Source organism: Bos grunniens, chromosome 13 (genome assembly GCF_055505025.1).
Source record: "Bos grunniens cultivar Pamir isolate PY7600 chromosome 13, Bosgru_T2T1.0, whole genome shotgun sequence".
In the NCBI taxonomy this organism is placed as follows: Eukaryota; Metazoa; Chordata; class Mammalia; order Artiodactyla; family Bovidae; genus Bos; species Bos grunniens.
In genome coordinates, this window is record NC_141177.1 from 33098935 (window position 1) to 33112692 (window position 13758).

Here is a 13758-nt window from a genome sequence, read left to right on the forward strand (position 1 = left end):
TTTAGCTGCATCTCTTCTGTGTTGCTGAATCTAATTGGGCAGCAATTGCACATTTTAGTTCTGCAGCTGTGTTTGGTGTCCTTGCTTCCCACCTCTGAGGAACTGGTGATTCCTGCCAAGGTGTAATGGGTGCACTTTCTGATACTCTACCTAAAAGTGATGAGTAGACACAAGACATCATGTGTCCTCAGATTCAATGAAACAGATGGCTCTTATTCAAGGAAACTTATTCAAAAACATTTAAATAAACATGGGTATTATTGTGAAGAGAAATGAGATAAAAATGTGATAAAGTAGAAAAAGTATATCCAAAGACAAGGCTAAGGAATTAAAGACAGTAATGCTATTTTTCTTTTATTTCACCCGGCCTCATGAATAAAGGGCCACAGGGAACTAGACCCTTAATACCAGGCAGAGATTTAGGCATAAGAATTGAGTTGGAATGCTTCTAGATTAGAAGCAGAGGACTTCACTTGTAAAGAATTAGAATTTGCACACATGAATCTCACTTTATACTATGTGAAGAGGGTGTATTTCTGAAGAATTGAATGGAGACTGAACTTTGTCCAGTTTCTTTAAGAACACTATCATTTGGAAATCATCTCTCTTTTTTCAAGAATTTAATTCACAGTCATTTTCCACAATTGAGACCTATTAAGTATTAAGTCAAAAGGAATCTCTTAATGTGACCTTCTCCTAATTCATTGCTGTGGGCAATGTGGCTTTTAGATCTGAAAGTTTTTCCTCAGTGTGTAACTGATTGAAAGACTGTTTCCTAGTAAAGTGTATTGTTACATTTCTGTGTGGTTGATAAACAGAGAACAAAGGGACACTCACCAGAGGCTTCTGTTTGCACATAAAATAAAAGCCTTGTGGTGGTGAGAGTTTTTGTGTTAACCAAAATAAAAACCCAAATAGGGCAGGTTCCCAAAGGATGGTTTAGTCATTTATACAGTTACATGACTAACTTATGTATATGCCTTTTGAATATGCATTGATTTTCTACCTTCACACAAAGGTGATCATTTTTAGTTTTTAAGTGCTTGTCATCCATTCACCAGCCATTTCTCCCTTTTCTATGACTCCAACTTCTAGTTGAACAACAGAAGAGTTGAATCATAAAAGAAAAGTCAAAAAAAAGTTTTATTTGTTTGAAGGAAATTCTTTCCATGTGTCCCTGCTCCTTCCTTTGCTAATTTGGGTCATGTGCTGGGCTTTAGTCATCTGTCCCAGGCAGAGAGGGGCCAAGCTCCTCCCCCGCTCACCGCAGGGAGGTCTGGAGGTCTGTGAGTGGTAACTGAAGATTGCTGGACCCACCACATCCTACAAAAAATGTAATAGTTGCTTGAGGCTTAGAACTTCCACTGGAATTTGAGGCTAAAAGCATAAAATAAGCCAAAAACTAAAAGGTCTGCAGGCAAGGCATGAGTTGATGGAAGGAGAGGAGGAAGAAGAGGAGGGTAGAATAAGAGAGAGCCAATATCAAGAGTGGAGATGATGAGCCAGGAGGAAGAAAGAGACCTTTATGTTGGAATAACAGAGGCCTCTGTGTTCTTCTTCTGCACACCTAGGAATACAGGTGGTAACTTCAAACTATTGGAGTCAAGCTATTGGTGCAGATATCAGCTCCTGATGATAAAATGGCATGTGTATTAGCTAAACAGAAGGACTGACCTCTAAGAGTTCAGAATTCCCTAGGTCCATGCATAACTTGTACATGACAAGCTCCTTTAAAGTTTTAGGGAAATAGAGGAATACTTCAGAATTTTGTACTTTGACTTTAGGAAAACCGGTAAACATTTTTTTTGGAAGCCAAGCTTACTTTCTGTCAATGATTTATCCATCTATACTTTGTGAAACATTTCTTGTCTATGCTACTCACTTGGCAGTAATTCAGAGAGCATGATGGTGTACATCATTTGTACTGTTTTCTGGTATTTTTTCTTAGTACTTGAATTCTTATTTGAATTTCTACTTTATTTTGGTTTTCTCTGTTACTAGGAGAGAAATATGGATACACATTTATTTTGAAATATGGATATACATTCTTTTAGATTCTTCTCATTCAGAGGTGGGCTACATGCACCCTTCCAGGGAATCTGGGTGGGCTCTCACCACTTCGATCTATAGAGTACAGCAGAAGTGATGCTGTACTACCAAAAACACATGGCTGTAAAACCGCAACTCACTTCCAACGGTGACTCATGAAAGACAGCCTTGTTGGCTGGTCAGATTCACTCTTGGGTCCATAAGATACTGTATAAGAAGTGTGACTACCCTCAGACCACAATGCTGTAGAAACCATGTGTAGACAGATACTCCAGTTAACAGTTTATGCCAAGTTCACTATTTAGCTGTTTCAAGGTAGGGACAGATAGGTATGTGAAGATGCTATATTGGAAATGTATCTTCTAGTCTTAGTCTTCAGAGCATCCTAGTTAAGGCTCAATACATTGGAGAGCAGAAATCAATCAGAGCTGCCACACTTGTCCACAAACATTATGTAGTGTAGTATTTTTATATTACAATGTATTTAGGTAGTTTATTGCACAGCAATAAAACTGAAATCAAAGGAAGAACTTTTAAAAGTTAAATTACTATTGGCTTGGAGATAGTTTCAGCCAAATAGAAGCACTAGTGGCAGATTGGAGGGTGAGAGTAGGGGTTCAACCAATTTGTTGATGATATTTCTCTCTTCCTCTTTCTGTGCATCAAGCAGTGTCTTGTGTGACTGTGTCTCTTTTATGATCCCAGCTTCTGCCAGTCAGCCCTTGAAATAGTTTTAGAAAGTATTTGGAGATGCTAGCTCCTGGTCTTTGGGAACAACCTCCTGTGACCCTCTGATTCTAGTGGTGGCAGTGGATTTCTGCTGCTGTTGATCTCTAGGTTTCCTACGTTCCCCTGATTGCCTTTCAGTTCTTCCTTTGGGCTAGTTCTCAGTATTAAAGTTCTTTCTTTAAACTACCTACTTTCTTGACTGGGCACTCTTTGATACAGGCTACAGATCACATTTCTTTATATGCTTGACTGAACACAGTAAATATGCAAAAAGTACTAATTAACTGACTAAATACAGGTCACTTCATAGAACAGTCATCTTGTTTGATGAAATAGTGTTGGGGCATCATGTTGACCATTTATAATCCTTCTAGAAGTGTAGCATCTCAAAATATTAGCTAGAGCTTTAATTTGGGTGTGATTTTACAGGAACTCCCTTGCAATTGATCAATTCCTTTATGCATAATAGGAGTAGAATGCCAAAAGTTTTAATGAGTCTCTTTTTCATTGGAAGAAGTTGAGTTGAGCCACTGTTTTCTAAAGAATGTTTCCAGCTTACCCTTTAATTTTTTGAGAGCAATAAAATGGAAAATATATTAGAAGCTAATGCAAAGCCGGTCTATAACTATTGTGCTTGAGCTTTAGAAGTTGTTTCATTGATACCTTTTTTGAAAAAGTGCTTTGAACTTGTAAAAAGGAAATGTATCCCTGTATCTGTATCTATATTATTGGCTTAAGACAGATATGACACATCCATACAGAGTTGTATTCCTTCTAGTGTTAGCATATTAGCTTAATATACGAAGGTAGTTTGAATCATTCATTCTAGCAGCATAGATTCAAAAGCAAACATCCTCTTTTTTATCCTATATTATTGAGTTTGCTGTAGTGAGCTGTAGTCATGATTCTGTAAGAGCTGTTGTGTAATCATGTCCAAAGCACTTAATTCTTTTCATCCATAGAGTCCATAAGTATAAAATTAAAGGGTTGGACTCACCTCTCAGATAACTCCAGCTTGAAAATTCTGTGCCATTCTCAGTGGCTGATTTCATGCTCCTACCCATCCCAAGCTATTCCATGCATGCTCTTTTCCTCTACAGTCTTCAGAAATGATTTTGTCATGATTCCTGTAAAGAATAATTAACATTATTGTAGTATTTTCTATTTTAGGGGCCATCTTAAAATAGAATTGTTTTTTCAAGGTAGAAAAGGGACAGAAAAGATCATTCTGTAAATTCTTAAAATGAGAATCTATTTGAATGTTTGATTTTGGTTTGGTTTTGATTTTTTAACAAACATACAGGACTCATTACATGCTAGGCACTGTTTTGACAATGCTTCAAACATAATTTCATTAAATTCTTATAATATCTTTATGGTATCTTCATCTAAACCATAAACAAACAGAGGAACAAAAATGTAGACTAACTTGCTTAGGATTGCACAGTTAGGGAGTAACAGAGCTAAGACTTGAACTCAAGCAGGCCACATTCTCCACTGTTGGACTATGCTGCCTAACAACTTAACTGAACAGCTGTGGGGATCATAATTCTGATAAGAGGTGAGCAACCCAGATGGTATACTGGTGGAGGTGTCACAGATCTGAAGAGGAAACTGGACAACTTCTCTCATGTGTAATTTCTGTAAATAAGAAAATGCTGAGCAAGAGTGAATATTTAAATTTCCTTAATAATAATTTTGTTTGAATCCAAGTCAGCATTTCATAGAAGTTAAGGTCATCATTAAGGCTGGTACAATTTTTCCTCATTAAGTTTGGATGTGATCACTCCCAGAGGTAGGAGGGGAATTAGATACTTCATTAGTATTGATTCTGAAATTTGGGTTTTCTAGCTGATGCCATCTTGGTATGATCTTGTTTGGGCCTGAATCCTACTTTATTTCCATAATAATTTGTGTCTATTAAGGCTCTTGAATTAGAAATATTACTCTAAATATTTCACATAGATGTATTCTTTCTGGGGAAACATTTATATTTCTTCTTAAAAGAACTAAACTTAGTTTTCTTTTCTTTCCCTAAACTTTGATTCCTTGAACTAAACTCCCTGAGACTGCCTAAGACTGTTATGAATTCAATTATTTTCTTTTAGGATTTTATTTATTTATTTTAATTAATTTATTAATTTTATCTAGAGGATAATTACTTTACAATATTGTGATGGTTTTTGCCAAACATCACCATGAATCGGCCACGGGTACACATTTGTCCACCCATCTTGAACCCCCTCCCACATTTCTCCTCACCCTATCCTTCGGGGTTGTCCCAGAGCACTGGCTTTGGGTACCCAGCTTCATGCATTGAACTTGTGCTGGTCATCTCTTTTACATATGGTAGTGTTCATGTTTCAATGCTATTCTCTCAAATCCTCCCACCCCTAACTTCTCCCACTGAGTCAAAAAGTCTGTTCTTTACCATCTATGTCTCCTTTGCTTCCCTGAATGTAGGATTTTGGTACCATCTTTCTAAGGTCCATATACATATATGTTAATACATAGTATTTGTCTTTCTCTTTCTGACACACTTCATTCTGTATAATAGGCTCCAGGTTCATCCACATCATTAGAATTGACTCAAATGTGTTCCTTTTTATAGCTGAGTATTATTCCATTGTGTAAATGTACCACAGCTTCCTTATCCATTTATCTGCCAATGGACATCAAGGTTGCTTTCATGTCCTAGCTATTGTAAACAGTGCTGAGATGAACATTAGGATACATGTGTTTTTTTCAATTCTGGTTTTCTTGGGGTATATGCTGAGCAGTAGAGGAAAAGAAATAGAGGAAAACAACAGAATGGGAAAGACTAGGGATCTCTTCAAGAAAATCAGAGATACCAAAGGAACATTTCATGCAAAGATGGGCTCGATAAAGGACAGAAATGGTATGGACCTAACAGAAGCAGAAGATATTAAGAAGAGATGGCAAGAATACACAGAAGAACTGTACAAAAAAGATCTTCATGACCCAGATAATCACGATGGTGTAATCACTGACCTAGAGCCAGACATCCTGGAATGTGAAGTCAAGTGGGCCTCAGAAAGCATCACTATGAACAAAGCTAGTGGAGGTGATGGAATTCCAGTGGAGCTCTTTCAAATCCTGAAAGATGATGCTGTGAAAGTGCTGCACTCAATATGCCAGCAAATTTGGAAAACTCAGCAGTGGCCACAGGACTGGAAAAGGTCAGTTTTCATTCCAATCCCAAAGAAAGGCAATGCCAAAGAATGCTCAAACTACCGCACAATTGCACTCATCTCACACGCTAGTAAAGTAATGCTCAAAATTCTCCAAGCCAGGTTTCAGCAATATGTGAACCATGAACTTCCTGATGTTCAAGCTGATTTTAGAAAAGACAGAGGAGCAGAGATCAAATTGCCAACATCTTCTGGATCATGGAAAAGCAAGAGAGTTCCAGAAAAACATCTATTTCTGCTTTATTGACTATGCCAAAGCCTTTGACTGTGTGGATCACAATAAACTGTGGAAAATTCTGAAAGAGATGGGAATACCAGATCACCTGATCTGCCTCTTGAGAAATTTGTATGCAGGTCAGGAAGCAATAGTTATAACTGGACATGGAACAATAGACTGGTTCCAAATAGGAAAAGGAGTTCGTCAAGGCTGTATATTGTCATCCTGTTTATTTAACTTCTATGCAGAGTACATCATGAGAAACGCTGGACTGGAAGAAACACAAGCTGGAATTAAGATTGCTGGGAGAAATATCAATAACCTCAGATAGGCAGATGACACCACCCTTATGGCAGAAAGTGAAGAGGAACTAAAAAGCCTCTTGATGAAAGTGAAAGTGGAGAGTGAAAAATTTGGCTTAAAGCTCAACATTCAGAAAACGAAGATCATGGCATCTGGTCCCACCACTTCATGGGAAATAGATGTGAAGAAGGCTGAGCACCGAAGAATTGATGCTTTTGAACTGTGGTGTTAGAGAAGACCCTTGAGAGTCCCTTGGGCTGCAAGGAGATCCAACCAGTCCATTCTGAAGGAGATCAGCCCTGGGATTTCTTTGGAAGGAATGATGCTAAAGCTGAAACTCCAGTACTTTGGCCACATCATGCGAAAAGTTGACTCATTGGAAAAGACTCTGATGCTGGGAGGGATTGGGGGTAGGAGGAGAAGGGGACGACAGAGGATGAGATGGCCGGATGGCATCACTGACTCGATGGACGTGAGTCTGAGTGAACTTCGGGAGTTGGTGATGGACAGGTAGGCCTGGCGTGCTGCGATTCATGGGGTCGCAAAGAGTTGGACACGACTGAGTGACTGATCTGATCTGATCTGATCTGATGCTGAGCAGTGGGATTGCTGGGTCAATGGCACCCCACTCCAGTACTCTTGCCTGGAAAATCCCATGGATGGAAGAGCCTTGTAGGCTGCAGTCCATGGGGTCGCTAAGAGTCAGACATGACTGAGTGACTTTACTTTCACTTTTCACTTTCATGCATTGGAGAAGGAAATGGCAACCCACTCCAGTGTTCTTGCCTGGAGAATCCCAGGGAAGGGGTAGCCTGGTGGGCTGCCGTCTATGGGGTAGCACAGAGTCGGATACAACTGGAGTGACTTATCAGCATGGCAGTTCTATTCTCAGTTTTTTAAGGAATCTCCACACTGTTCTCCATAGTTGCTATACCAGTTTGCATTCCCATCTAGAGTGTAAGAGGGTTCCCGTTCCTCTACACCCTCTCCAGCATTTATTGTTTGTAGACTTTTTGATGATGGCCATTCTGACCAATGTGAGATGATGCTCCACTGTAGTTTTGATTTGCACTAATCATAATAATGATTATTATTGCAATTAGTGCAATAATTTACACTAATCACTAATAATGAGTGATGTTGAGCATCTTTTCATGTATTTATTAATCATCTGTAAGCCTTCTTTGGAGAAATGTCTGTTTAGGTCTTTTGTACACTTTTTGACTGGGTTTTTCCTTTTTTTGGTATTCTGCTTTTATATTTTAGAGATTAATTCTTTCTCAGTTGTTTCATTTGCTATTATTTTCTCCCATTCTGAATGCTGTCTTTCCACCTTGCTTTTAGTTTCCTTTGTTGTTCAAAAACTTTTAAGTAATTAGGTCACATTTGTTTATTTGTTTTTATTTCCATTAGTCTGGGAGGTGGGTCATAGAGGATCTTGTTGTGATTTATGTCAGAGATAGTGCTATGATTTCCTCTAAGAGTTTTATAGTTTCTGGTCTTATGTTCAGGTCTTTAATCCATTTTGAGTTTATTTTTGTGTGTATGGTGTTAGAAAGCCTTCTAGTTTCATTCTTTTACACGTAGTTGACCAGTTTCCCAACACTACTTGTTGAAGACTGTCTTTTTGCTATTGTATATTTTTGCCTCCTTTGTCAAAGATAAGATATCCATAGGCATTTGGATTTATCTCTGGACATTCTGTTTTGCTCCATTGATCTATATTTCTGTCTTTGTGCTAGTACCATACTGTCTTGATGATTGTAGTTTTGTAGTGTAGTCTGAATTCAGGAAGATTGATTCCTCCAGTTCCGTTCTTCTTTCTCAAGATTGCTTTGGCTATTTGGGATCTTTTGTGTTTCCATACAAATTGTGATATTATTTGTTTTAGTTCTGTGAAAAATACCATTGGTAGTTTGATAGGAATTGCACTGAATCTATAGATTGCTTTAGGTAGTATCCTCATTTTCACTATATTGATTCTTCCAATCCAAGAATATGGTATATTTCTTCATCTATTTGAGTCATCTTTGGTATCTTTCATCAGCGTTTTATAGTTTTATATATACAGGTCTTTTGTTTCTTTAGTTCAATTTATTCCTAAGTGTTTTATTCTTTTCATTGCAGTGATGAATGGGATTGTTTCCTTAATTTCTCTTTCTGATTTTTAATTGTTTGTGTATAGGAATGCCAAGGGATTTCTGTGTATTAATTTTATATCCTGCAACTTTTCTATATTCATTGATTAGCTCCAGAAGATATCTGGTGGTAATCTTCAGGGTTTTATGTGTAGAGGATCATGTCATCTGCAAGCAGAGAGAGTTTTACTTTTTATTTTCCAATCTGGATTCCTTTCACTTCTTTCTTTTCTCTGATTGCAGTGGCTAGGACTTCCAAAACTATGTTGAATAGTAGTGGTAAGATGGGCACCCTTGTCTTGTTCCTGATTTTCCCTAAATATTTTTTATTATTGTTAAATTATACATATGTATACATATACACATTTATCTATATTATAAAAAGTACATGTATATATATATATACACACATTATATATATATATATATATAGAGAGAGAGAGAGAGAGAGACAGACAGACAGACAGACAGAACACATGTGAATAATTTGTTGATGGGCTTCCTTTCTGCATATGACATAGTTCCTGACGGAATAATATGGTTCTCAAGATCCACTCTATTTGTGGCAATGTCTGTATACTGTAAAATAATTGAATTGCAGTTGGTAGCAGTAGTTCCAACTACCTTTGTAATATTTTGGGGCTGTATCACATATGGCTAAAATGCAAGCTGACAGCTAGTGACTGAGTCTCTTTTGCTGTATCAGGAGACAATTTGCCATAGACACATCTGTACTATTTGATGAAAATGAAAGGAAAATTTAAATATCTTATGTAATCTTGGGCTTTAAAAAATGGATTAAATATATCCATACCCAATATTATGAATATTTATTAATTAAATGACTGGAGATTGTTTTTAGGGTTATTTTTAAGGGCTAATATACAGGGCTTTTCCCCCCTTACATCCTCCAAATTGAACAAAGTATTTGCTCTCTAGAACTAATTTCAATAGTTGAATATTTTATTAGATTTGTTTTAAAAGGGTAATTTTAATGTGTAGTAGAGAATATACTCTGTGATTTCAATTGTTTCAAATTTGATACTTGTCTATGGCCCACTATATGGTCTAAATTTATTAATGTACCATTTATACCTAAAAAACCAAATATATATATATATATATATATATATATATATATATATATATATTCTCTTGTTGTGGGTGGAATATTCTTTAAATATCATTTCAGCTATACTAGTTGCAAATATTGTTCATATCTGTAATAATTCTTCCTGATTTCTGTATACTTTTTCTGACAATCACTAGCATTTGTGGGTTAGTTTTCCTTTACTTTTAGTTTCTGTCAACCTTTGCTTTATACCTTTGAAGCTTTGTAATTGAGTGGATAAACTTTTGGTTCTGCCTTATTTTAGCTTAATGAGTAAGTTTCATATTCCATGTTATCTCTACTCATTGGCTTATTTGCTACATATTTTTGCCCTATTTTTGGCTAGTGGTTTTCTAGGGTATACAATATACATTCTTATTTACAGTCTACCTGCAAATAATATCAACTGCTTTAAATGTAAGAAATTTATAAATAGTACACTTCTGTTTTTCTTCTCCTATGGTTTGCAACTTACCATACATTTCATTTATATATATATGTGTGTGTGTGTGTGTGTGTGTGTATATATATATATAATATATACATTTCATTTATATGTATATATACATTTCATTTATATATATGTGTGTGTGTGTATATTTAATATATATATATATATATATATATATATATATATATATATATATATATTAAATCCCACAATGAATTGTTAATGTTTTTCTTTAAAGCTGGGGTCAGCATTTTTTTTTTTTTTTCAGTTCCTGAAGGGCCAGATAGTAAATATTTAAGGCTGTGCCAGGGAAATGTCCCTATCAAAACTACTGAAGCCTGCTACTTTGGTATAAAAACAGCCTTAGACAACACATAAACAAATGGATGTGACTCTCTGCCAATAAAACTTTATTTCCAAAAAGAGGTGGAAGCAAAATTAGCCAATGGACCATGGTCTGCTGGCCCCTGCTTTAAACAATTATCTCTCATTGACATTCAAACAAAAAGCATATTCACCCCTTTTTTGTTTCTTCCTTCACTTCTTTGAATAGATTTGAATTTCTATTTGGTGTAAATTTCCCTCTGCCTGAAGAATTTTCTTGAGTATTTCTTATCAGACAGTTGTACTGCAAAACAAACACCCCTCTCCCAACACATACACAAAGATAAACTTCTCAGGATTTGTATGTCAAAAAGAATTTTATTTTATCTTAAAAAGATACATTCATGGGTCATTGCCTAGTGGAATTATTTTTCTTTCAATATTTCAAATATTTCTCTGTTTTTTGTCTTGAATTGTTTCTGACAAAAAGACTGAAGAAATTCTAATATCTGTTTCCTTATAACATGACTTCCATCCTCACCTACTCCCCTCTACCCTCTGTCTGCTTTTAAGATTTCCTCTTCACTGGTTTTCAGAAGTTTGATTATGATGTTCCTTGACTTAGTATATCCTATTTGATTTATTGTATGCTTCTTGGATTTGTGAGGTTATGTGTGTGCATGTGTGCTAAGTTGCTTCAGTCATATCTGATACTTTGTGATCCTATAGACTATAGCCCACCAGGCTCCTCTGTCCATGGGATTCTCCAGGTAAGAACGCCGGAGTGGTTGCCTTCCTCTAGGCAATCTTCCTGACCCAGGGATTGACCGCCTCTCCTGAGGCTCCTGCGTTGCAGGCAGATTTTTTACCACTGAGCCACTGGGGAAGGTGAGTTTACACCTTTTATCAAACATAGAAAATTTTCAGCTACTTTTCCCCCCTGCCTTTCCCCACTCTCTTATTTTTTCTGTAGTAGGGTGAATAACGTGTCTATTAAAAATGTCCATACCCTAATCCCTGGAACCTGACATATGTTACCTTGCATGGTAAAAAATAGCATTTTACCTTATATGTGTGGGGATGATTAGTTTAAGGATTTTAAAATGGGAAATTAATTCTGGATTATCTGAATAGATTCAATGTAATAAGGATTCCTAGAAGAGGGAGAAAGGTGCGCTGGCATGGGAAAGTGCTGTGATAACAGAAGCAGAAGTTGGAGTGATACACTTTGATAATAGAAGATAGGACACAAGCCAAGAAATACAGATGGCCTCCAGAAGCTGGAAAAGGCAAGGAAATGTATTCTTGTTCAGAGTCTCCAAAAAGGAGTAAATTCTGCCAGTACCCTATTTTAGCCCATGAAATCCGTTTCTGACATCTAGAACTTGAAGATAATACTTGTTTAAGCCACTAGTATTAATTTTTTACAGTAGCAATAGGAAGCTAATACAGGCTCCATTTATACATATATTCAGCTACTTGATATTGTCCATAGGTCACTGAGGTTTTGTTTATTTTTCTTTAATTTTTTTTTCACTCTGTTTTATGTTATATGGCTTTGATGGCAACATCTTGAAGTTCTCTTATCTTTTGTTTTGCAAGGTCCAATCTTTTGTTAAACTCATCTCCTCATTTTGAAAAAAAGATATTATGGTAGCTTTTTAGAAGCTCCATATGATTTGGTTTTGTAGCTTGTGTTTCTTTCAACCTGATATTCATGTTTTCCTTTAAATCTTTGAGCATATGTATTTCTTTTAAAACAATTGTTTTTTAATACTTTATTTCTTATATTTCTATTGACAGATTTTTCTTTTAGCTATAGTTTCCTGCTTCTTTATATGTTTCATCATTTTTTATTAGATAATAGGTATAGTGAATATAATGATTTTGAGAGTCTGGATTTTTTTTTTCCTTTAAAAAGTGTCTAACTTTGCTTTGGCAGGCATTTAAGTAACTTACAAGTCAGTTTAATCCTTTGCATACTTTTTAAAAGATGTGTTGGGGCATGTCTACACTGGACATGTTTCTGCATTAATTTTGCTAGTAAAGTTCTCTTCTAGGCTGTCTACTGAATGTTCCATGTGTGCATTCCCGGTTATTACACTCCTCCATATAGAACTTAAATATCTTCCAGCTCTGTCTACAGTCTTGGAATTGTTCAAGTTACATGTTCCTGAGAACTATTAGGAAATTCTACCATATTCATGTGAGTCTTAGTATTTAGAAACAGGTTCAAAAATACCTTAACTAGTTAATTTCTGGGACTCTTTCTCAAGGCAACTCCACCATCTGTAGTTTCCTGTCTTACAAAATCAAGCTTCCTCCATGTCTCCACATCTCATTTCCATCCTCACGTCTCACTGGACCTTCTAATTCTGCTTGAGTTGCCTCTTACTGTGGCACAGTCTGTGACATACCTCCAGGCAGAAAGCTAGTGGATTATAAGGCTCATCTCATTGGTTTTACTTGCTATCTTACTTCATAGTCTTGAAGTACTAATTGTTCAGTGTCCAAAATCATTCTTTCCTATATATCATCCAATATTTTAATTGTTTCTTTTGAGAAGACAAGTTAAGTCCCAGTTATTCTAATATGGCAAGGTGAAAATCTCTATTCTAACTTTTTTTTTTCAATCTTAAACTATTCTCAGGAGGTTTGGATTAACCAAGATTGATTTGTATATTGTGTCGTAATCAGTTAATTTCTTAGTGCTTCTATTTTCCATGCCAGTGTGCATTTTATAAGATATGAATTTTATACATCTGTATAATAAGATGACATTTTGTCTTGTGAATAATTTCAATTTGTGGCTCAAGGATTTTTACAAAAACTATTTATAAATTTGCAACTCAAACATTTGCAAATAAGAAATGAAAAATATGTCATATTGTATGCTATTTAAACATGGAGTTTGTTCTTGGTGCAAGAGGAATATCTTTAAAGGAAAAGGAATGTAAGAGTTTTGAGTTATACAAAATATGTGGCCACTTAATGAAATTATAAACTTATTTTTTAATGTGATTTTTTTCCAAAGACAAGTAAATTCTCCCCCAACCTTCCTCCTTCCCTCTTGATAAAAAAAAATAGTTTAAGCTTGACAATCCTATCCCACTATTTCATGTAAATAAGTTTCCTTTGAGAGCTACATGGACTCTATATGAGCATCGCATTCTTGCTTTTCTATTCACTGAATGCTTTGTTGGTTAATCTAGGTCCCAATTTTC